At 36.2% G+C, this 25,301-nt stretch overlaps 1 long non-coding RNA gene and 1 pseudogene across 1 annotated transcript in view; one reads left to right on the top strand and one right to left on the bottom strand.

The window, feature by feature from the left end:
- The window catches only part of LOC141423087 (uncharacterized), an 83,355-nt gene that overhangs the window by 22,448 nt on the left and 35,606 nt on the right, over positions 1-25,301 (bottom strand). The window lies entirely within an intron of this gene.
- Positions 2,183-2,296, top strand: LOC141423521 (U2 spliceosomal RNA; annotated as a pseudogene).

Here is a 25,301-nt window from a genome sequence, read left to right as displayed (position 1 = left end):
TCCCACTAACCATGGGAAGATAAACTCCCACCCCATCCTCACTAACATTTGCTGTTGTTTCTATCCTTGATTATAGCCATTATAATTGGGGTGAGATGAAATCTTTTTTTTTTTTTTTTTTTTTTTGGTGGCACTGGGGATTGAACTCAGGGCCTCATGCTTGGTAGTCAGGCACTCTTATTGCTTGAGCTACTCTACCAGCAAAAATGTTAAGGTAGTTTTGATTTGCAATCCTTTCGTGGCCAGGGAAAATGAGCACTTCTTGATGTACATATTTGCAACTTGTACCACTTTGTTTGAAAATTGTTCAGTTCATTTGCCCATTTATTTCTTCATTGAGTCATTGATTATTTGGAAGTTTAGTTTTTGAGCTCCCTGTATATTCTGATGTGTATCTGGCAAAGATTTCCTCCATTCAATAAGCTAGTTCTTCAGTCTAGTGACTCTTTTCTTTGCTGTGCACAAGCTTTTTAGTTTGATGCAGTCCAATTTGTCAATCTGTTCTCTTAGTTAATGAGCTATTCGAGTTCTGTTCAAGAAGTCATTGCCTATGCCTTTATATTCCAGAGTTTCCTCTATTTTTCCTGTAGTAGTTTCAGTTTCAGATCTTACATTAAGGTTTACGATCCACTTTGAATTAAAATTAGTATATGATGAAAGGGCTCTAGTTTCAATCTTCCACATGGGAATATCTAGTTTTCCCAGCACCATTTGTTGAAGAGGCTGCTTTTTCTCCAACATCTGTTTTGGTCTCCTTTGTCAAAAATCAGATGGCTGTAGCTCTGTGAATTTATGTCTGGATCTACCATTCTGTTCTGTTCTTTGTATCTCTTTTTGTACTAATACCATGCTGTTTTATTGCTATGGCTCTGTAGTATAGTTTGAAGTCAGGTATTGTGATACTTCTAGCATTGCTCTTTTTGTTCAAATAGCTTATTGCCTAAGCTATTTGCCTAAGCTATTTGAAGTCTTTTGTGGTTCCATATGAACTTTAGGATTGATTTTTTTCCATCTCTGAGAAGTATGTCATTTGAATTTTGATGGGAATTTCACTAAACAATGTTTTAGTTTTCACAATTTTCATAATATTGATTCTTCCAAGCTATAAGCATGGAAGATCTTTCCATCTTCTTATGTGTTTTTCAATTTCTATCTTCAGTGATTTATAGTTTTCATTGAAGAGGTCTTTCTTTTCCTACGTTAAATTTATTCCTAGGTACTAGGCTGTGGTAAATGGCCTGTTTTTCTGATTTCTTTCTCAGTCTGTTCATTGTTAGTATATGGAAAAGCTACTAATTTTTTATTTGTATCCTGCTGCTTTGTTGAAAGTGTTCATGATTTCTAAGAATTTTCAGTGGAGTTTTTAGGGTCTTTTAGGTATAAGATCATATCATCTACAAATAGGGATAATTTAACTTCTTCCTTCCCTATTTGAATCCCTTTCATTTCTTCCACCTGTCTTATTGCTCTGGCTACAAATTTCAAAACAATATTGAATAAGAGTGGGGAAAGCGGACATACTTGCCTTATTCTTGTCTTAAGCACAAATGGCTTCAGTTTTTCTTAATTTACTATCATGCAGGCTATAGGTTTGTGCTATATAGCATTTATTATGTTAAGATACATTCCCTCAATTCCTAGTTTCTTCAGTGTTTTTATCATGAAAGGATGTTTGATTTTGAAAAAGGCTTTATCTACATCTATTGAGGTTATATTTATTAATTTGCATACATTGAACCATCCTTACATCCCAGGAATGAAACCAAATGATCATGATGTATGATGTTTTGACATGTTGATGAATTCTATTTGCAAGTATTTTATTAAGAAGTTTTGTTTCTAACTCCATTATAGAGATTACCCTATCATTCTCTGTTTCCTTTGTGTCCTTGTCCTGTTTTAGAATGAATGTAATACTGGCTTCACAAAACAAGTTTGGCAGTTTTCTTCCCTTCTTTATTTCATGGAAAAGTTTGAGGATTACTGGTGTTAGTTCTTTAAAGGTCTGGTAGAATTCAGCAGTGAATCCATTGGGTCCTAGATTTTTGTTTGTTTTAGGAGGCTACTGCTTCTTCAATCTCATTATCTGTTATAAATCTATTCAGGTGGTATATATCCACTTGGTTCATTGTTGGTTGATCAAATGCACCTAGAAATTTATCCATTTCTCCTAGTGTTTCCTATCGCTTCTCGGCCTTTTGGCTAAGATCAAGTGTAGTAACTGTTCTTATCAGTTTAATCTTCTAGAGTTTCCAGTTTATTTGAATATAGGTTATTTGAATATAATGGTCCCCTGGTATTTGTTATGTTATATGCTTTTTCATCTCTAATTTTATTAACTTAAGGTTTTTCCTCCTCCTTCTAGTCAGATTGATTAAGGTTTATCATTCTTATTTATCTTTTCAAAGAACCAACTTTTTGCTTCATTGATTCTTCATATAGCCTTTTGGTCTCTGTTTCACTGATTTTGGTCCCTATTTTTTTACTTCTCCTCTTCTGCTAAGTTTGGATTAAGCTTATTCTTGTTTTTCTAGGAATATGAGGTTTAATCTAGGTCATGTATTTCAAATCTTTCTACTTTTAATGTAGGGATTTGTAGGATAAGCTTTAACCTTAGTATTGCCTTTGCTGTATCCCATAAGTACTACTAGGTTGTGTTTTCATTTTCATTTTCATTAGATTCCAGGAGCTTTTTAACTTCTCCCATTATTTCTTTGATGACCCATTTTTCATTCTGTGACATGTTGTTCACTCTCCATGTATTTGAATATTTTCTTTTGTTGTTGAGATCTAGCTTGAAGAAAGTTCCATGGGCTGCTTAAAAAAATGTGTACCGTGCTACTTCTGGATAAAATACTCTGTAGATATCTGCTAAGTCCATTTGGTCTGTGACATCTTGATTTTGAGATTTCCTTATTAATTTTTTGTCTGAATAACCTATCTATTCATGACAGTAGGATATTGTCATGAATATCCTAAGACTGTAAGACACTATCCTTGTCTTACAGTCTATATTTGCCTTTGAGTCCAATAGTGTTTGTTTGATGAAGTTGGGTGCACCAATATTAGGCACATATAAGTTAATAATAGATATTTTCTTTTGATGTATTATTCCTTTCACTAGTATAGTGTGATCTTCTTCATGTATTCTGAAAAATTTAGACTTGTACTCCACTTTATCACATAGATGTATAGCTACTCCTGCCTGTTTTTAGGGTCTGTCTGCTTGGAACATCTTTTCTATCCTTTCATCCTAAGCGAATGTTTGCTGTTGTCGGTGAGAGACATTTTTTCTAGGCAATAAATCATCAATCCTTGCTTTTTAATCCAGCTCACCAATCTGACTTTTGTTTGGGGATTTGAGACCATAAACATTCAGTATTAATATGGAAAGGTATGTGATAATTCTTGTCATTGCTCTGTGTGTGCATGTGCATGTGTGTGTGTTTGATTCTTTCCTACTTTTCTTTTGCTTATTTACTCATCTAGTAAAATTTATACATTCCCATATTTTTGTGGCTATGTTGGTCTTCATCGTCTGGGTGTAGGATTCCTTTGGGTGTCTTCTGGAATGCTTGTTTAGTAGTCATAAATTGCCTTAGTTTCTGTTTATCCTGGAAGGTTTTTATTTCTGCTTCAATTACAAATGATAGCTTTGCTCAGTAATTTAGATCTGCAATGATTTCCCTTCAGTACTTGAAATATCTCATTCCATTCCCTCCCTGTTTAAGGTTTCTGTTGAGGAGTCTTGTTACTCTGATGGAATTGCTATTATACATGATTCAACATTTCTCCCTTGCAGCTATCAACATTCTTTCCTTGATCTCTGTACTTAATGTTTTAATTATAATATGTTGTAGAGAGGTTCTATATTGGTCATCTTCTTGGTGTCCCAGAAGCCTCCTGAACCAGAAGCCTCCTTTCTTAAGATTTGGAAAGTTTTCTGCTACTATTTTGTTGAATATGTTTCGTATGCCTTTCACTTGAACCTATTCTCCTTCTTCAATGTCCATGATTCATAAGTTTGGTCTTTTAATGGAGTTATAGAGTTCTTGCTTAGTCCATTTGTATTTCTTCATTTTTTTTCTATGTATTCATTTGATCTTTCTATTATATCTACTTTATCTTCAAGTCCTGAAATTCTGTCTTCCTTTTCTTCCAGTCTGCCGGAAAGACTTTCAATTGATTTTTTTTTTTCCTTATGGAGATTTTTTATTCCCAGAGGTCCTGATTTGTTTTTGTTGGTTTTTTTTATTGTTTTATTATTCATATGTGCATACAAGGCTTGGGTCATTTCTCCCCCCTGCCCCCACCCCCTCCTTTACCACCCACTCCACCCCCTCCCTCTCCCCCTCACCCCCTCAATACCCAGCAGAAACTATTTTGCCCTTATCCCTAATTTTGTTGAAGAGAGAGTATAAGCAATAATAGGAAGGAACAAGTGTTTTTGCTGGTTGAGATAAGGTTAGCTATACAGGGAGTTGACTCACATTGATTTCCTGTGCATGTGTGCTACCTTCTAGGTTAATTTTTTTTGATCTAACCTTTTCTCTAGTTCCTGGTCCCCCTTCTCCTATTGGCCTCAGTTGCTTTTAAGGTGTCTGCTTTAGTTTCTCTACATTGAGGGCAACAAATGCTAGCTAATTTTTTAGGTGTCTTACCTATCCTCACCCCTCCCTTGTCTGCTCTTGCTTTTATCATGTGCTCAAAGTCCAATCCCCTTGTTGTGTTTGTCCTTGATCTAATGTCCACATATGAGAGAGAACATACGATTTTTGGTATTTTGGGCCCTGAATTGTTTTTGAGGTATTCTATGTCTTTATCATGTCTTTCATTGCCTTCCTTATTTCATTTAGCTATCCATTTGTATCATCCTTTAATTCATCAGGTGTTTGTGTCCTCTTTGAGTTCATTTATTTGTTTCCTTGCATCCTCATTAAATTCATTTAGCTGTTTATTTGTATTCTCTTGTTTTGTTGACTTATTTTTGTATGCCTTCTTTCATCTCAATAGTTATTATTTTATTATTTTATTTATTTATGTTTTAAAAATTTGATGGGAGCAGGGTTTGAACTCAGAGCTTTGTGTGCTGTTCTCAGAAATTGAGATTTCATCCCCATCAGATCCTTTGTTGTGTGATTGCTTACTTTTGAGGAATCATAGTCCCTGACTTTTCTTATTTCTTTTGTTTCTAATTTGGGATTTGCTCATCTATAGTTGATTAGTTGGCTTGGGGTTGTAATAACCTGATGTCTTTCCAGGGAATTAATTTCTACAGTCTGACAGGCTGGTTATTGGTCAGGTTGTGCAGTTTCTGATCACTAATCTAGGGGTACAAGTTAGCAGGTAAATAAGACTCTAGTGTGTAGAGATATAGTTTAATTTTGTGGAGAATGGTGCTAATATCATGGATTACAGAAGGACAGAAAGGTTAAGAGTAATATAAGAAGGAGGTAGAATGAACCACTAGTTGAAATGTTTGTAAACAAGAGATAGGAAAACTGAGGGGGGGGGAAAGACAAGAAAAAATTTAAACAAAGAAAAAGAAAACAAATGAAAAGTAAGGAGAAAAAATGGTAATATAAAATGGATAGACAAATTAAAACTTCAGAAAAAGTATGCTGAGCCTTTCTTTCTTGTTGAGAAGATCAGATGTCTTCTGTGCTCTGTCAGTGCACTGGATGCTCAGGGGTTTTGTGTTTTTTGTTTGGTTGGGTTTTCTTGTCTGTAGTTCTCCTGTTGTATTTACTCACGGGTCCCCTCAAGGCCCTGGATTAGCTAGGTATAACGTTGGGTGGGGTTATAGCTAGCTAATGCATGGAGTAGGCAGCTGCTGGAGTGAGTTCAGACAGTTCCAACTGTGCAAGGTAGCCATTTTAGGTCAGTTCTGAGTTCTCCGAACACTGCTAGTGGGTTTAGAAGCACTCTACTGCATTTGGAGCTGCATTTTTCCCCATTCAAGGAATTCAATGGCTGCTCTGATTTGTCCATAGGCCTTTTGTTTAAGTTTCATTTGGAGAATGGGGGCAAATATCTCCTATCACTTGTGTATACATGTGTACTGCTGGGTTGGGCAGTAAATTAAGATTTTAGCTAGCTGGCCAGTTCACCTCTGAACCCACCTTGTTTTGGGATAGAGACTTAGATTTTGAGCTCTGCCAGCTCCCCACCTCTCCTTTTGATAAAGATGCTAAGCTGAGTACCTTCACCCCTCCCCTGACAAACTTGTCTGGGAACCTTCAATCAGTCTGCTTAGCCACCAGATTTCTTGGGGGTCAGATGGATTATTTACTGCAAGGTGAGCTGCTGTGTGTGTGATAGCCTGCTGGCTCCCCATCTCTCCTTTGGTTAGAAACACTAGACTAAGTGGCTTCAACCTTCCCCTTCCAGGCCAATATGGAAGCATTTATCAGTCCACTTATCCAAAAGATTTCTTGGGGAATCAGATTCAGCCTGCTTAGCCACAAGATTTCTCAAAGGTAGGCTTAATTTTCTCCCTTCTGCTGAGCTAGCCTGTGCAGTATCCCTCAGGACTGAATAAGGTTAATGCACCTAATTGGTTTGTAGCTCATCTATCTGGTATATTGGAGGGGATGAAGATCAGCAGTCAGCTACTATCCCATGACTCAGGTAAGGCTCTTTGTCCTCCGTGTCATTGTTTTGCACACAGGGAGATCCTTGTGAGCAGGAAACAGCTCAGGTTTGGACAGAATAAAAAGAAAAAATATATCAACCAAAAAAACTCAAGTGGGGCACAGGATAGAGCAGGTCCAGGTCCATGTCCATGCACGATGGCAAATTTGCAGTTTCAGAGACTTAGTTAGAAGTTTGTAACTCTAGCTACAGTCTTATACTGGCACCCTCATTTTTTAGTGTATTAACTTGCCCACCTACACCTACAGCCATGAACCTGAAATTTTCTTTCAGGGAAGAAAACTCTCCAGCTTGCCATCTCAAACCATGCCAAAGGAGGTAAGCTGCACACTTATATTCCCAAACTCTCTTACAACTAGCATTTTACATGTTACTCAGTTTCTACCATCAGGGATTCTTGTTCAAGACTTCCATTCAGAACTGAACCTCTTGGAGAGAAAAAAAGATCTTACTTCAAACTTTCACCTGGAATAGATTTATATGAGGCAAGCAAGGAATGATGCAGCACCTGTGTTTTCCTAGAATTGAGCCCAACAAAGTTAGTGGGCTCTAGTGTGAGTACATATAGTGGCAACTTGTTTTTATTTATTTATTGGCAGTACTGAGGCTTGAACTCAGGGCCTCATACTTGCTAGGCAGGCACTCTATCACTTTGCCCATGCCACCAGCCCTAATGGTGACTTCTTGAAGAGCAGCTTCAAGACTAATAACCTGAATATTACAGGCAGCTCGAAAAACTAAACTCCCAAAGAATCAATGACCGAATGAAGAAATGGGCAAGTGAACTGTACAGAGGTTTTTCAAAGGAAGAAGTGCAAATGAGTAAAAAAACACTCAACATACTTGGCCATAAAGGAAATGCAAATTAAAACAACATTGAGATTCCACCTCACTCCTGTTAGAAAGGCTACCATCAAGAACACAAACAACAAGAAATATTGGTGAGAATGTGGGAGAAAAGGAAACATCATACACTACTGGTGGGAATGTAAATTAGAACAACCACCATGGAAAACAGTATGGAGGCTCCTCAAAAAACTATAAATAGAACCGCCACATGATCCAGCAATTCCTCTTCTGGGAATATACCAGAAAGTATGTAAGTCAGGTTACAATAAATACATGTGCACACCCATATTTATTGCAGTATTATTCACAATAACCAAGCTATGGAAACAGCCAAGATGCTCCACAGCTGAAAAATGGATTAAGAAAATGTGATACTTATATAGAATGAAATTTTATTCAGCCATAAAGAATAATGAAATTTTGTCATTTGCAGGTAAATAGATGGAACTGGAGAACAAGACCACAAGTTTCCCATACAGAATATAAGCCCAAAACAAATATAAGCAATATTACACATACATACAAATATTCACAGAACATTTACTGAAAAGTGGGATGGTAGAAGATACTAAGGGAAGAAGAAAAAAGGAAAGAAAGATAGTGAATAATAATGAGATACATCACATCTCTGTAGGAAAAAGACACTGGAAACTGTTAAACAAAACTGGATAGGGGAAAGAGCGAGAAAGTACAATAGAGGGGGGTGGGTAGATTGACTTAAGCACAATACATGTACAAGTATAATACCAAAGCAAAAATCCTATTGAATAGACACCTAAACAATGAGGGACAACAATGAAAAACAGGTCACACTAGGGGAGGGTACTAATGAGAAGAGGGCAAAAGAAGGAAATAAAGAAAGTGAGTATGGTTGATGTACTTTCTATAAAAGAATGAATATAGAATATTTAAACCTGTTGAAATCACCATGAGAAGGGGAATAAAGTAGAAAGGGGAAAAATGGAGATGAACCAATTCGGCATATAATACATGTATACATGGAAATGTCATAATGAAACTCCCTGTGTAGCTATCTTAAACAAACAAAAATGTCATTTTTCAAAAATGAAGGAAAAGAAGGTAAAGCAGGTCCTGTCTTGGGATTGGTACCAGTGGAGGAAGGAGAACATAAGAAATGTGTGGAGGGTGAATATGGTGGAGATATCATATACTCATGTATGAAAATGGAACAATGAGACTGTTGAAACTCTCATTGAAGGGAGGTAGGGTGGATAAAGGAGAATGATGGAGAGGTGAATCTAACTAAGACATATTGTAGGTACTTTTTAAAATATAACCGTATACTCCCAAAACCACAATAATATGCTAACAAAGAAAAGAAAGAAAAAGAAGCTTCAACTCCTAGCAAGACAGCAGTTCCATTGGTTGCCTGGTCCTTCATGAGGATTCTGAGAACAGTTCAGCCTACTATAGCATGTCTTTTTTCAACCTCTAAATGAAACTTTGAGCCCTCTATTTCTGTCAATAAATACTTTTCTGGCTAAACATGCCATAGTAGATTCTGGTGTGTACATGTAAGACTTAGTAACATACCCTACAAAACCATGAAATATTCTAGAGTTAAACAGAAAATGATCAGTGAATAAATATAATTCATTAGCATTCTGAAAATTGAATGGGTTAAGAATTAACCTTGTTTTTAACAAATGACTTGTATCGCTATGTAAAACAATATCTATAAATTGGGCAAAAGAGAAGGACTTTGGTTTAAATCCAGAAAATACAAGCAATCTTAGAATTACAAGAAACTATATTCCTAAAATTAATTTTCAATAAAGTGCTGGTGACCTTGTCTATAGCTGTATAGAGTATCAGTGCTCTAAATGGTGACTGAGTTCTTAAGTCAATTCAAAAACATTACATAAGCTTTACTAGAGCACAAATACTTCAAAAATCCCGTGAAAAACACTAAAAAAATACCAGATTATGAAACTAGTGATTATACAAAACAGAAACAAATTAAATACAATTTACCATGAATGCTGGTTCTTGAGGGGAAAAATGAGTTTAATTAGATGAAGAAACCGAGAAATTATTGTTGAGCTTTTAAACAGAATATTAGAAATCACAGTACTGATTTGTTTTTATGTCTAACTTTTCTTTAGAAAATTATGCCATCCCTTTTCCTTGAAGTGTATGTACCACTAACATGCACCACTTTCAGTTCTAATTAGAGCCATTTGAAGATTCATAAGTATAAAAGAGAAAGAAGAGCCAAAAGAGATAAGGAAAGAAACTTTTTTCTGAAAAAACTGTTAATTCAAAAATTAATGAAGACATTTGTGTAAATGTGCAGTAAATGGTAAACTTAGCAGCCATGATGTACTCAAAAATTCAAAAGAAAGGACTGGCTCTTGATTGATACCTGTCAGATAATCTTATAAGTACTTGGGAAATCCTGTCTGATTAGTGTCTTTGTATACATGAGGCCTTAACCATATCAGAGAGTTATGACAACCTGGAGATATATGTGAATACCTATTTTTGTTCTCCAGGAGCCCAGGGCCACACTGTGTTAGTTGATCTCCAAGGCAAGAGTCAAGGAGTAAGGTAGGAACTCAATAGGTTCTCCATGTCTACATCACTGACCGCCAATAAAAATCATGAACACCAAAGCTCAAATGAGCTTCTCTGGTAAATTACGTATTATGAATGTTGTCTCACTCTGTCACAGAGAAAATAAGAGCTATTCATGAATCCACTGAGAGAAACCACATGGAAGCTTGAGCCTGGTTTTACTTGGCGTCTACCCTGCGTGACTTTTTCATTTGCTGATTTTAATCCATATTTTTCCCTATAACCATGAATATAACAGCTTTTCTAAGATTTTTTTAAGTCCTGCTGAATTATCAAAACTGAGAAAGGTCCTGGAGACTCTGAACAGAAAATTTGAGAAGCATGTTGCACTTGGTGGAATTAGTAAAAGGATATTTCATGGAGCAAGGTTAACAGAAGACAGATCATGGAAGAGAATACCATTTTTAACATTACTTTCAACATGGAAAAGAAAATTATTTATATGTCCACTTAGCCTAAAAACAACAACAAGAATAATAATTTAACTAAGGAAATGTGGGATGTGATTGGGGAAATTTGACTATGAACAGTAGAGTGAATAATATTATTACATCAATGTTGATTTTCATAGGTTGGAGAATGCCTCTCCCTAGAAAGATGCAGATCATACTTAAGTATTTAGACAAAATATCATCTCTGCAATCTATAAGAATTTGATTGCAGAAAATTAAAATACATGCAAATGGCATTACCAATAAAAGATATGATTTGATGGGTAGTATAGGCTTGATTTTTTCACAGATGAAGAGAGGAAGGTAGTAGCTAGCCACATGGTCTCTAAGTGTGGAGAGAGTGACAAAGATAAAGGAGGATAAGGGGGAGAATAGAGAGAGGCAGAGGAATAACAGAGAGCTAGTGGAGTGACTCAAGTGGAAGAGCACCTGCCTACAAAGTGTAAGACCCTGAGTTCAAACCATAGTACCACCAATAAAAAATAGAGGGATACAGATATGACACCATATTGACAGGTGAAGGGTTTACCACTTTTAAGGTCTTTTCAACTTTCTTTTCTATGGATTATATTTTTTCAAATACATTATTTTTGATATGCAATTTTTTTTAAAAAATAGAGAAGAAGGTTATGGCCATGCTGTCTTCACACACCCATACAATCGAATTATAAAACATTAGTTTATGCTGATCAGGTTGCTTCTTTATGTGTGTTGGGAGCTGATATGTAGAACTGGGAACAAGTACATACAAAAAACTTATTCACAAACAAACAGACACACAACTATTATTTATATGTATGGAACATTTGTAATTATTTATACAATGAAAATTGGATTTAGGGTAGAAAATGTGAAGATTTTGGTAGTTTGATTGTACCTATATTACTATTGCATAAAGTTATAATTGAGTTTCTGAAATGCAATGGCAGTATAATATAAAGGCAATGACAGTATAATATAAATATTTTTATAAAGATTATAAAGTCTTACAGCTAAATGAAAATTTGGAGATTTATATCACTGGAAACTTACCATATCAAAAGCTCTCTCTGGGTAGAATATCATGCTAGCAAATGATATGGGGATGGGAATGAAGTAGATTCATGGAACAAAACAGCATAATCTCTGCTCTAGAGAAACTTGAATTCTTACTGGAAAAATTCAAAGAATTGTCTTTGTAAATGTTGTCATCTTATTTCAACAAACATCTTGGAAACTCACCTATTGGATAATTATTGGAAGCCTAGAAGACAGAATTGCAAGAAACTTTCTTTGAAAGACTGAATCATTGAGCCTTCAATTACAGGCACCAGTGTATCTGATATATGTCTCCGAGAAGTTAAAATACTGTTGTCTTGGGTCGGGTTCTCACGATAGATATGAAGTAACTGGGAGGGGAGGAGAGAATTCTGGACAGGAGTCTTCAGACTTTCACCAATTCCCAACTCTGTAATATTCTAAGTGTGTCACATGGAGAAAATCATACAGAATCTTTGAGCTTGGTTTTCATTGCAATAGTTAAAAGTTATTACAGGTCCACAATAATAATGCTGAAGGCCATTATAAAGATAAAATGGCTTGAATATACCAAAGCCTTTGTAATTAATTCAGCATTATGAAAATGTTAGATAAGGGCAGTTGAAGGAGATTTTGAGAGTTACTTCCCAGGTTCCCACATCTTCTACATGTAGCTCCCCCTTTACTTCTTGATTTCTACTTCCTTTCACTCAAACTAGAAGAACATGTATTACTATTCAAATGAGCAGCACTTCATCAAGGGAAGTTGTAGAAGATGCAATATGGGAAATAGACATGAGTCTTCCACATCAACTTGACTGTGTTAAGAACAGAGTACAAACATATGCTAAATCGACCTGCTTGAGCAAGGAAATACTTTGCTCTGGCAGCTTGCAAGCATCATTTTATACTAGTTACCTTTGCAAAGGTCAAGAAATTATTGGTTATAAAGTACTTCTTAAACTGATGTAGCATGTTCCTATAAGTTTTCTGGAGAAAAAAAATACTTTTCCAAGTTGACTTATTATTTTGTAAGGGCATGAATATTATGTAGAAATGTAGCTCTTTATTTAAACAAATCCTCTTAAATATTAGAATAATAACTGGATGAAACTAGTTAAAAACCTTCAAAGGCACTGCTCTTAGGAGAGTACCCTCATTCTTACAAAGGAATCAGGGCTGATTGTGATTGGAAAGCATGTTAAAGCCAGCACTCAGTTCTCTTTGCCTGCGAAGGCTTGGCCATTGACTCCAACGACTTTAGAACAAGTCACTTGACTTTGTAGAGCCCCAGTTTTCTCTGGATAAATTAGATGCTCATAAATTCCTTTTCAACTGTAACATTCCATGTACATCATTATTTTAAATTCCTATTCTAACCTAACTTTCATTTACAATTCTGCCTTTTCTAAAACTGGAAAATTGTGAGTTGATGCTACAATATAATTATTTGTAATCCACTTGACTGAAATGGATTTTAACTTCAGAATGAAATGCTTTTATTGCCTAACCCCTGACATGGAATGTAGTAAAATTTCTCATCAGTCTGCCAATGAGCCGAGCACATACCTAGTTTACCACTCAAAGTCACTTTTATCACTGAATAATAATTTCATCATTCAGTAGAAAATGCCATGGCTTGAAATTGTAAGTAAATGCATTTTCTTCCAAATGCAGGGCAACCTCTGCAATGACTCTTATATAGATTTGCCCTCTGTTTCCAGGTTGTGGTATCACTGCTTCATTGTGGATTAATTTATCTCCTCTAAAATGAGTATGTCTTCCCATGCATCTGTCTGGATCACCTAGCCCCTTCCTCTGTCTCAGCCTAATGATACTGCATTAATCTCTGTTGCTCTCTCCTACCTGCGGGAAACCTGGAAGGAAAGCAAAAGCAGGCAATTTTTATATCTAACCTTTGTAAGGCTCTACTTATTCCCTTCTAAAAGGGGGATTATTAATACCTGCTGTTTATATTAAAGTTAAATATATGTCAACCATGTTTTCACCTTTTCATATTTAGCAAGCTATTCAGTAAACACTGGCTGTCCAAAGAAAATGCCCATTGATTGTTTCTTTATATTTACCTTTTGGGGGGAAATTTCTTTTTTATTCATTTAATTATTTTATTTAATTTTATATGAGGGGATTTCATTGTGACACATGTATACAGTGTACCTTGAACAAGTTCACCTCCTCCATTATATTCCCACTCCCCCTTTCTTTCTTCCCTCCTCTCTCACACAGTGCTTGGTGGGTTTCATTATGCTGTCTTCATATGTATATATGCAGCATACTTCCATCCTCTTCACCCCTCACTGTCTTTTTCTTTTCCCTCTTCCCCCTCCCGCTGATCCCCCCAGTCTACCATATACATTCAGGTCTTGTTATTATAATCATCATCATTATCATTTAAGGTCTGGGTTCCACAAATGAATGTAACCTGGTGATATTTGACCTTTTAAGCTTGGCTTATTTTGCTCACCATGATCATCTCCAGTTCCATCCATTTTTTTGCAAATGACATAATTTAATTTTTCTTTAAGGCTGAATAGTATTCCATTTTATATATTTTTTTCTTTATCCATTCATCAGTTTTTGGGCACCTCTACTGATTCCACAGTTTCGCAATTGTGAAGAGAGTTGCATAAATATGGGTACACAGGTATCTGTCTTATAAATTGACTTCTATTCCTTCAGATATATGCCCAAGAGAGGGTATAGCAGGGTTATTACATAAATCTATTTTCAGTTTTTTGAGGAGCCTCCATACTGATTTCCATAGTGGTTGCACTAGTTTGCATTCCTACAATAGCATATGAGATTTCTTTTACACCCACATTCTCACCGGCACTGGTTATTGTTTATTTTCTTGGTGATGGCCAATCTGACAGGGGTGAGATAGAATCTTCATGTAGTTTTGATTTGCATTTCCTTTATGGCTAAAGATGTTGAACTTCACTTCATGTATTTATTGTCCATTTATATTTCTTCTAAGAATTGTCTGTTCAACTCATTTGCCCATGTAGTAATTGGATTATTCTTCTGATGTTTAGTTTTTGGAGCTCTTTGTATATTCTGGATATTAATCCTTTATCTGTTAAATATTTTGTAAAGATTTTTTCACATTCTATGGTTTGCCTCTTGGTCCTGACAACTGTTTCTTTCTGTTCATGTTCTAAACAGCAGCATATTCATCCAACACACAGTAATATTTATTAACTTTAACTTTACAAAAAGAAATTCAAATCCCTACCATGTAGTCTAGATTCAAACATTTTACTAAACTCTAGAAATGCAAAAATGAGTGAGATATAAGATACTGCCCCAATTTTCATGTTTCCTATTTAGAAGAGTACACACAGAAAATAAAATAGCTAAAATTATATATACATGCATCTGACTATTATTTTTATGACATTTACTACAAAGGCAAATACCTAATCCTCTGGAAACACCAAGAATGATGTTGGTCACTAACTCTTGGTACCTGAAGATTTGAGAAGCTATCCAGGCAAAGAAGGAAGAAAAGGGAACTGATGGCAGTAGAAACACACACGCAAAACTACAGAAGCCAGCAAGTGTGTGAAGATAGGACAGGCCTGCATGACCAGAGGGGATGACTGGTGGATGAGATAATAAAAGGTGATGTGGATGGTGTCGTACCAAGAAGCTTAAATGCCATCCTAAAGAAAATACACAATGAGCAAGTTGTCACTTGGTCACATTCCTGTGTATTTTGGAATGCTAATTCTGGAGATAATATTGTGGACAATCCACTGATAGCTAAATTGGAAATGAGGTCTTAAGCAGGAAGAATAGCAAGATATTCTCTTGGGAAAGATAGAGATAGAGGAGAAATATCCTGGAGATATCTAAGAAATGGGCCTCCACAGCACATGATCAGAAGAGCAAAAAGGGAAAAGTGAAGGAATTAGGAAGAAGGAAAAGTCAGATGTGATTCTATGGCATCTCGGGGAATGTGGGTGAAGAAGCAATGCTAATAGGAGAAGAATGTTGAACTCAACTTTGGGCATACAATATGAAATGTCTTCAACAGATCAAAGTGAAAGTTTCAATCATTTCTTACAAAAATGCAACTGGAGCCCAAGTGAGAAGCGAATGTTAGACAGAGTTGATGCAAATTTGAGGCTCACTAAGTAGCAGCAGAAGTCATGAGGGCAGATGTGATAGTGTGGGGGAAGTTGAACTGGGAAGGAAAGAACAGGTATTAGGGTAGACCCCTGGAAAATACCTATGTGGAAGGGACACAGAAGAAGGAAGAGGAGAATGCAGACAAGTGATTGAAGATATTGCAATACACTCAGGACCCATTGTATGAAATCGTTATACAGCATAGAAGACAAAAATACTGCTTCCAGGAAGCAGTAAGGAAAGCTTACTTATGGTTGATTACTCCATTTTACCAAGTAACTTCCAGAACAACATACCAAAAAGAGAGATAGAGTGCTAGAGTCTTCCAGCAGGTCTATCTGCAATAGTGCAGATTTCCTCTATTTTGCTTATCTTATAAAGAATAATCTTACAAGTATCATAGAGATAATTCGGAATCTAGCCTGGTCAGAGAGAAAGTTGGGAAAGGTTTCTTCAAAAGGTATTGAGGGAGCTAAGATCTGATGGAGAAATGAAAGTTATCTGAGTGAGAAGGAAATGAGGCAATATTAGATTCCTTAGCAAAGTAAATTAAAATTGGTAATGACTTTTCCTAATCTGGCCCTGCATGCTTCAACCACATGTCTTCCTCCTTTCCCTCTTTATATTATGCTACCACATACTAAATCACCTGTAGTTCCCATTCATATCAGTCTTTCATATTTTTTGGGTCTTTGTCCCTGCCTTTTTTCTCTACCTGGGTAACACTTATGTATCCATCCTTCAGATCACAATTTGAAAAACATTTCTTCTGGAATTCTTTTTTCAGTTGTCAACACTGAGATTAGCTAATAAATACCTGATATTTACTATATCTGCATGCTCCTTGCTTATTTTCAATATACAAGCATACCAAATCCACCTTCGAAATGCCATTCAACCAGCAGCTGTGGAAAAGACAGAAGAAGTAAGAGAAGCAACAGGGCAGGTAGAGGTCTGTAAAGGAGAAGAAAAATGACCAGAAACCAAGGAGACTAGGGACAAGTCAGGATTGAAATACATTACTCTGCTTTCAGAGAAATGACAAGAGATTATTTTGTAAACATAATGCTCTTCTATTTTTTGAGAAGTACTTAGAAGTAAGAATAACACAGTGGGAGATGATCATAAAACCTCTTCCAATATCCAACAAAAGTATTCACTAGAACTATTTCTCATTGCTTCTTAAAAATTGATTTGCAAAATAGAAATCCAGTTAGTCTGGATATAACTATTAGAAATTTCCAGGGAGAGTGAAATGATTTACAAAAAGAAGAGATTTAGAAGTTTCAGTAAGGATTGCCAGAGGATGACAAAGATTATGGAGGGAATAAGATATTGCCTTCCCTCAAATAGACACAGTAGAATTTGGGGACTAGCACTGTGATTTATTCCAGCTGTTTGATTTTGATCTGGACTGCAGCTTTTTTTGTCACATATCACTGCAATGTTACTGTTTTACTCTATTTGCAAGGCATCTCTCAAAACTACACAAACTGAGAATCATCACAAACACTAGCAATCATTTTCAACAAATCCTTATAGTTATGTAAAGAAATTGGAACCAACTGTAGAGACAGACTCTACAGCAATTCACAAAATGTGACCAAGCAATTTAGCAAGAGAGACATGGACTGCCAGCAATATTGAAAATTCAGTCCCAGAACTTGGAGAATTTTACTAAACTTACAGAGAAGTTCAATCTACTAAACTCCCCAGTGACTGAAATGTGAAGATCAACAGTTGACCCAAATGGTATCATTTTCACCCTGCTCTGGAAATTAAACAGCTCTGAGCTGATAAAGCCCGTAATTTAACATGTAGGGCAAATTGCTAAAGCACTTAACCAGTGAGGTACTAATCTTCTTTTCCTATGTGAACTTGAACTGACTCCTGACAACAAAATCAATTGAAGAGATTTACCCTAGGGATAGCTTCTAAAAAAGCAGTGTAATCAGGAGATAAGGAGAGCACTATCTCAGCCTTCCACCAACATGCCACCAGCTGTCAAAGGCTTCCCACAGCCCTGAGCCTGGAGTGGCATTCCTCTCCAGAAGATCCCACTGAACCTAAGGTATTCGGAGGTCAGAAAACCTTTTCTCATATTGATTTAATCTTGTCACCTGAAACACTTGAGGTTGAGCAAATTTACCACATTGGCTCCCAGGGGCAGCTATGGAATTATAAAAGAACAGCCTTTGCTTTTTCATGTGTTACAAAATGCTTTGAGCTGCCTGCTCCATCTATTTGATGGCTCACAAATTTGCATGTATCTGTGATTTCTTAAAATGAACTGTCTGCTTTGAACTCACAGGGGTTCCAAAAATCCAATATTTTAATCTTGCAAGTTTTCCATTAAAAGCAAATAACCATTTTTTGCTTAAAATGATGAAAAGATAGGTATGGTCTCATTGCCCCACACCTGCATATTAGATCTTGAGACCTCCCCACCTCTATCCATGTAACAGAATATGTAGTGTGACCTGTAAATGCAAATCACCACTCTACAGCTTCGTAGCTGTCTTGAGTAAATATTCAAACTCCTAAACTCTTTCTTTATCCACATCTTTTCCCTCTTGCTTCTAACATTTGTTTCAGGGATTGAATGAGATAAAAAGATAAATCAAGCACTATTTCCCTTTATCCTTTTCTTACTACTGGTGTTTATTCTGGACATGGAATAACCAAGTCTCCTGTCTAGTATCAGAAAGCATTTAGAATAAAAACAGGAAAGGACATCCACTCTAAAGCTGAAATTCCCAATATTTTCTTCATATCTATCTTTGAAACAACCCTTTCAATACATAAATGCACCCAAATATTTGTTTTCATATCCCTGCTCATGTCTACATGTTTTCCACCATTACTTCAAACCCTCCTAAAAGCCAATGGATTTCATAATAAATTCTTTTGTGATAGAAGGACTTTAATGTATAGGTTATGATGTCTACAGTTTAATTGCAACTGTATTGTAAGGTTAGAAATGTATAAAGATTATATTCTTTCATAGAAAGTTCTATAGATGGTCAGATGTGAAAAACAAGAATTGGATATTTACTGGGAATTGTTGAGAATGTGTAACAAAACTCCTAACAATCAAATGTCCATGAGCCTAGCCTCAAATCAGGTGATGTGGATACCCATGCCATAAAAGGGTCTTGAAATTCAAAAAGGAAGGAGTTTTTCAGAAAGACAGGATGGCAGCCAAAAACCACCCGAACATGAATCAGGCAGAAAGTTAAAGAGAAAAGAGGCTAAGCAAGACTCCTATTAAGTTGTACCAGCCCTTTAGGATTAAAACACAATTACCTTTGGATTGGTTTACTGGCAAATTGGTCTCTTTGAAGTCAAGGAAGCTGAAAATAGCTTCATAGAATGCTAAAAAATGAGGCATAAAAAATAAAAGACTTTAAGTGTTAATCATCCAAAGCCTGGATACTTGCTATAACTTCCCAATAAGTGATGCCTCAATTCTGGAACACATCCAATAACCTTAAAAATAAAATAAAACAACACACAGTCCCTTTTAGATGGCTCTCACCATTAGAAAAGTTTTCCATATCTTAAGCCAAAATCTACTTCTCTGGAAGTTCTACTACTGGTTAAAATGTTAACAAATACATCATTGCAGAAAGTCTAATTAATATATTCTCATGACAACCTTTGAAATATCAGAAGATGATATCACATCACCCAGGTTTTCTGATTTTGAGACTCTTTATTACCAGTTCTTTCAACAGATTGTTTACATGGCATAGCTTAACCATTGGTTACTCTCTGTTATATCTCTTAACCTCTCCATGTATCTTCTTAAGTGGCCCACTGGACAGAGAAGGAATGGGGTTAGAAGTATGTTTTTCTAAATACCTGTGTGTATTCGTACAACCTCATATCACATTCTCTCTTCTTTGAAAGCCTTATCACACAATTCATCAGATGTGTACTTGCTGCTAACTGAAAGGTCCTGTCTCTTAGAATGGAGTTTTGAAAAATAATAATAGACTATATATTCATCCTTGTTAAGTCAGCATATTGAATTCAGTCCAAACTCCATCTACTAATTTTTTTATGTAATGATAATTTTATTCATGCAAGTCATTAGCAAAAATTTCAAAATTTCAGGGTTAAACATGAAAACTTCCTTTCCATTAGACAGAAATCCATTATTTCAATTAAATATTACAATCTAATTTGTGTGTCTACATCTTACCCACAAATTAAGGAAATCTTGTCAAACTCCTTAATTAAGTTCAGATATACGGTATCATTTTGGCTGCATTTCTTGATAAGTCAAGAGATCCTGCTAAGGAAAGAAATAAGGCAAGTCTAGTGTGACTTTGTGTCAGTCCATTCTATATCCCAATGATTATTTTCCACTTTAGGTTGAAAACAAAATCTTTGTTTAATAAACCAATTATGCTAGTATTGTGGTCATGTATAAAAGTATACTTTTTATTTTTAAGTAAATACTGAAATACTTAGGGTTGAAATTATGTAAAAATTACCAACAAGAATGGGTGAGGGGAGGTTGTGACAGATAAACTAGAAGTATGGTTAGATATTCACAGAAATTAATGTTGTGTCTACAGAGACAATCTTTTTTTAACAGAATTTTAAGACAATTACCTGACTTCTGTCACCCACATCTTTCTCAGTTTCCACAATTTCTCTATGATAGAAAACAACAATTCATTTAATTCATTAGAATTCTCTGAGAACTCCAGATGCTGTTATTGGCTTCATAAGATTTGTACTCTGAACTGCTAATACTGTCTCCTCTCCTTAATTGCTTTATGCTTGCATTCCCTTTCCAGTATTTTCCCCACTCTTTCTAGTGCAAAAAAACAATTTCAACAAAAATATACAAGGAAATTCACTGGGTAATTTACAGTGTGTATCTTCTTTCCAAGTGGTATTATTCTGCCAATTCCTTCATACTTTTCTTGTTCTGAATATAATTTTTAAATTTTTTCTGTTTGCCATCAGTGGCACTTTCTGCCAACCTGAATGTAGTTGAGTTTGTGGACATTATTCTTGTACATGCATACCATCCATGTATACAGCTTTTTCTATTTTTTATCATATATCTCTCAAAAATATGAGTTTCCTGGACATCCCTCCACATTACACTTCTCATTTCTTTTCAAAATTCACACACACACAATTATTATGACATGGTTTGTAATATACAGACTCAGTACTATATTCCTAAGAACTTCTCAAACATATTGTCATCTTCCCTTTAATGTAGAACATAATGCAATTGTACCTATGTTTCCCTTAAGCTTTTCTGAAATCAACCCTCTCAAAGTCTGTAGCATGGACTTCCCATCAATGGCTATCATGAACTCTAAGATGTCACCATGGCTTCCCCCAAAGCCACTCTTCCTTTCACTTTGCCAATAAATTCTTCCTAGACATAAGAGTCAGAACTGTAGGAACTGTTCCCTAAAGGTCCATCTTTCAGGAGGTTGTGAACAACTTGTCAAGAGACATCATGAGCTTGCAAGCACTCAGCTTTTTATCAGGTTCAGATTCTAACAGATATCTCAATGACTAAAATCCTTCAATCGAGACAAAGTGACATTTCAATTGATCCCAACAATCATTAAAAAATTACATACCCTCCTTTTTTTCCTTTATTGTTGTGCTGGGTGGGGTACATTGTGGCATTTACAAAGGTTCTTACATGTGCTCATAGTCCAATCCCATTGTTGTGTTTGCCCTTGATCTAATGTCCACATATGAGGGAGAACATACGATTTTTGGTCTTTTGGGCCAGGCTAACCTCACTCAGAATGATGTTCTCCAATTCCATCCATTTACCAGCGAATGATAACATTTCGTTCTTCTTCATGGCTGCATAGAATTCCATTGTGTATAGATACCACATTTTCTTAATCCATTCGTCAGTGGTGGGCATCTTGTCTGTTTCCATAACTTGGCTATTGTGAATAATGCTGCAATAAACATGGGTGTGCAGGTGCCTCTGGAGTAACTTGTGTCACAGTCTTTTGGGTATATCCCCAAGAGTGGTATTGCTGGATCAAATGGTAGATCAATGTCTAGCTTTTTAAGTAGCCTCCAAATTTTTTTAAAGAGTGGTTGTACTAGTCTACATTCCCACCAACAGTGTAAGAGGGTTCCCTTTTCCCCGCATCCTTGACAACACCGTTGTTGGTGGTGTTGCTGATGATGGCTATTCTAACAGGGGTGAGGTGGAATCTTAGTGTGGTTTTAATTTGCATTTCCTTTATTGCTAGAGATAGTGAGCATTTTTTCATGTTGTTTGGCCATTTGAATTTCTTCTTTTGAGAAAGTTCTGTTTAGTTCACTTGCCCATTTCTTTATTGGTTCATTAGTTTTGGGAGAATTTAGTTTTTTAAGTTCCCTATATATTCTGGTTATCAGTCCTTTGTCTGATGTATAGCTGGCAAATATTTTCTCCCACTCTGTGGGTGTTCTCTTCAGTTTAGAGACCATTTCTTTTGATGAACAGAAGCTTTTTAGCTTTATGAGGTCCCATTTATCTATGCTATCTCTTAGTTGCTGTGCTGCTGGGGTTTCATTGAGAAAGTTCTTACCTATACCTACTAACTCCAGAGTATTTCCTACTCTTTCCTGTATCAACTTGAGAGTTTGGGGTCTGATATTAAGATCCTTGATCCATTTTGAGTTAATCTTGGTATAGGGTGATACACATGGATCTAGTTTCAGATTTTTGCAGACTGCTAACCAGTTTTCCCAGCAGTTTTTGTTGAAGAGGCTGCTATTTCTCCATCGTATATTTTTAGCTCCTTTGTCAAAGACAAGTTGGTTATAGTTGTGTGGCTTCATATCTGGGTCCTCTATTCTGTTCCACTGGTCTTCATGTCTGTTTTTGTGCCAGTACCATGCTGTTTTTATTGTGATTGCTTTGTAATATAGTTTGAAGACAGGTATTGTGATACCTCCTGCATTGTTCTTTTGACTGAGTATTGCCTTGGCTATTCATGGCCTCTTGTGTTTCCATATAAATTTAACAGTAGATTTTTCAATCTCTTTAATGAATGTCATTGGAATTTTGATGGGAATTGCATTAAACATGTAGATTACTTTTGGAAGTATCAACAATTTACTATGTTGATTCTACCAATCCATGAGCATCGGAGATCTCTCCACTTTCTATAGTCTTCCTCAATCTCTTTCTTCAGAAGTGTATAGTTTTCCTTGTAGAGGTCATTCACATCGTTTTTTAGGTTTACACCTAGGTATTTGATTTTTTTTGAGGCTATTGTAAATGGAATTGTTTTCATACATTCTTTTTCCATTTGCTCATTGTTAGTGTATAGAAATGCTAATGATTTTTCTATGTTGATTTTATATCCTGCTACCTTGCTATAGCTATTGATGATGTCTAGAAGCTTCTGAGTAGAGTTTTTGGGTCTTTAAGGGATAGGATCATGTCGTCTGCAAATAGGGATATTTTGACAGTTTCTTTACCTATTTGTATTCCCTTTAGTCTTTCTTCTTGCCTAATTGCTCTGGCTAGGAATTCCAGTACTATGTTGAACAGGAGTGGAGATAGTGGGCATCCTTGTCTGGTTCCTGATTTTAGAGGGAATGGTTTCAGTTTTGCTCCGTTAAGTATAATTCTGGCTGTAGGTTTGTCATATATAGCTTTTATAATGTTGAGGTACTTTCCTTCTATTCCTAGTTTTCTTAGAGCTTTTATCATGAAATGATGTTGGATCTTATCAAAGGCTTTTTCTGCATCTATTGAGATGATCAAGTGGTTTTTGTCTTTGCTTCTGCTAATGTGGTTTAGTACGTTTATTGATTTTCGTATGTTGAACCACCCCTGCATCCCTGGGATGAAGCCTACTTGGTCGTGGTGAATAATCTTTTTGATGTGTTGCTGAATTCAGTTTGGCATTATTTTGTTGAGGATTTTTGCGTCAATGTTCATTAAGGAGATTGGCCTATAGTTCTCCTTTTTGGAGGTGTCTTTGCCTGGTTTTGGGATAAGTGTAATACTGGCTTCATAAAATGTGTTAGATCAAAAAGAATTAACCTAGAAGGTAACACCCACACACAGGAAATCAATGTGAGTCAACTCCTTGTATAGCTATCCTTATCTCAACCAGCAAAAACCCTTCTTCCTTCCTATTATTGCTTATACTCTCTCTACAACAAAATTAGAAATAAGGGCAAAATAGTTTCTGCTGGGTATTGAGGGGGTGGGGGGGAGAAGGAGGGGGTGAAGTGGGTGGTAAGGGAGGGGGTGGGGGCAGGGGGGAGAAATGAACCAAGCCTTGTATGCACATATGAATAATAAAAGAAAAAAAAAGGTTCTTACAATGTATCAAATATATCATACTTGAATTCACCCCCTCTATCTCTCTCCTCCATCCCCTCCCCATTCCTGAAACAGTTTTAACAGGTACCATTTTTGCATTTACATAAATGTGTATATATTCTTTGCATCAAATTCATCTTTCTATCTACTTTCCCCACCACCTCCCCCTTCCACCAGTGCCAACCCCCCCACCAAGAATCTGTTCTGCTCTCCTGTTCTCCAATTTTGTAGATGAAAAAAGATAAAAAGAGAAACATGACGTTTTTGCTAATTTGAGATAAAGATAGCTACACATGGAGTTCCCTTGTGTTATTTCCATGCATGTATATATTATAACCCCAATTGGTTCATCTCCTCTAGTCCTCTTTACTCCTCCATAGTCCTCTTCCCATGGTGGCCCCAGACGGTTTAAGATTTCTAAATTCATTCCTGTACAGTGAGCACATCAACCACATTCAAGTTTTTTGTATTTTTCCCTTGCCCTATCCCTCCCAGGCACGACCTCCCCTTAATGTGATCTGCATCCTATAACATTGCTGCATTTGTTTTGGGTCTATAATCCACATGTGAGAGAGAACATGTGATTTTTGGCCTTCTGAGCCTGACTAATTTCACTTAAGATGGTGTTCTCCAGCTCCATCCATTTACCCATGAATGACAAAATTTCATTCTTCTTTGTGGCAAAGTAAAATTCAATTGTGCAGAAATACCACATTTTCTTAATCCATTCATCAGTGGTGGGGCATCTTGGCTGTTTCCATAACTTGACTATTGTGAGTAGTGCCACAATAAACATGGGTGTGCAGGTGCCTTTTTATAAGATGACTCATAATCCTTCACCATACCCTCATGACATGTATTAAAATCTCTCTGTATCACCTTCATTCCCATAATCTATAAATATTGAAGACCATAATTTTGGTTTTCATAATGAAAGCCAAAAAATCAGTAGGCATCTCCTATATTCCCTGCCATTACCTACATTTTGCAAAATCATAGCCTATTCCAGTTTTTCTTCTTGTCTTCTGCTTCTTATTCAGTTTAAATCTCATCCCTATAACCTTGAACTATTCTAGCCAAAGCCCAGCATCCCTGGATCTTGTTCTGGTCAAAATTCTAAACTTTATTTCAGCAGCACAATCTACGTTGCCATCCACTCATCATCAATGCTTTCCTCTTTCATATATTGGACTGCAATGTAGCTCAATGATAGAGGACTTCCACAGCATGTGCATTGCCAT

This window comes from Castor canadensis, chromosome 5 (genome assembly GCF_047511655.1).
Source record: "Castor canadensis chromosome 5, mCasCan1.hap1v2, whole genome shotgun sequence".
In the NCBI taxonomy this organism is placed as follows: Eukaryota; Metazoa; Chordata; class Mammalia; order Rodentia; family Castoridae; genus Castor; species Castor canadensis.
The sequence above is the reverse complement of the archived record's forward strand: the minus strand, read 5'-3'. Positions and strand labels throughout refer to the sequence as shown.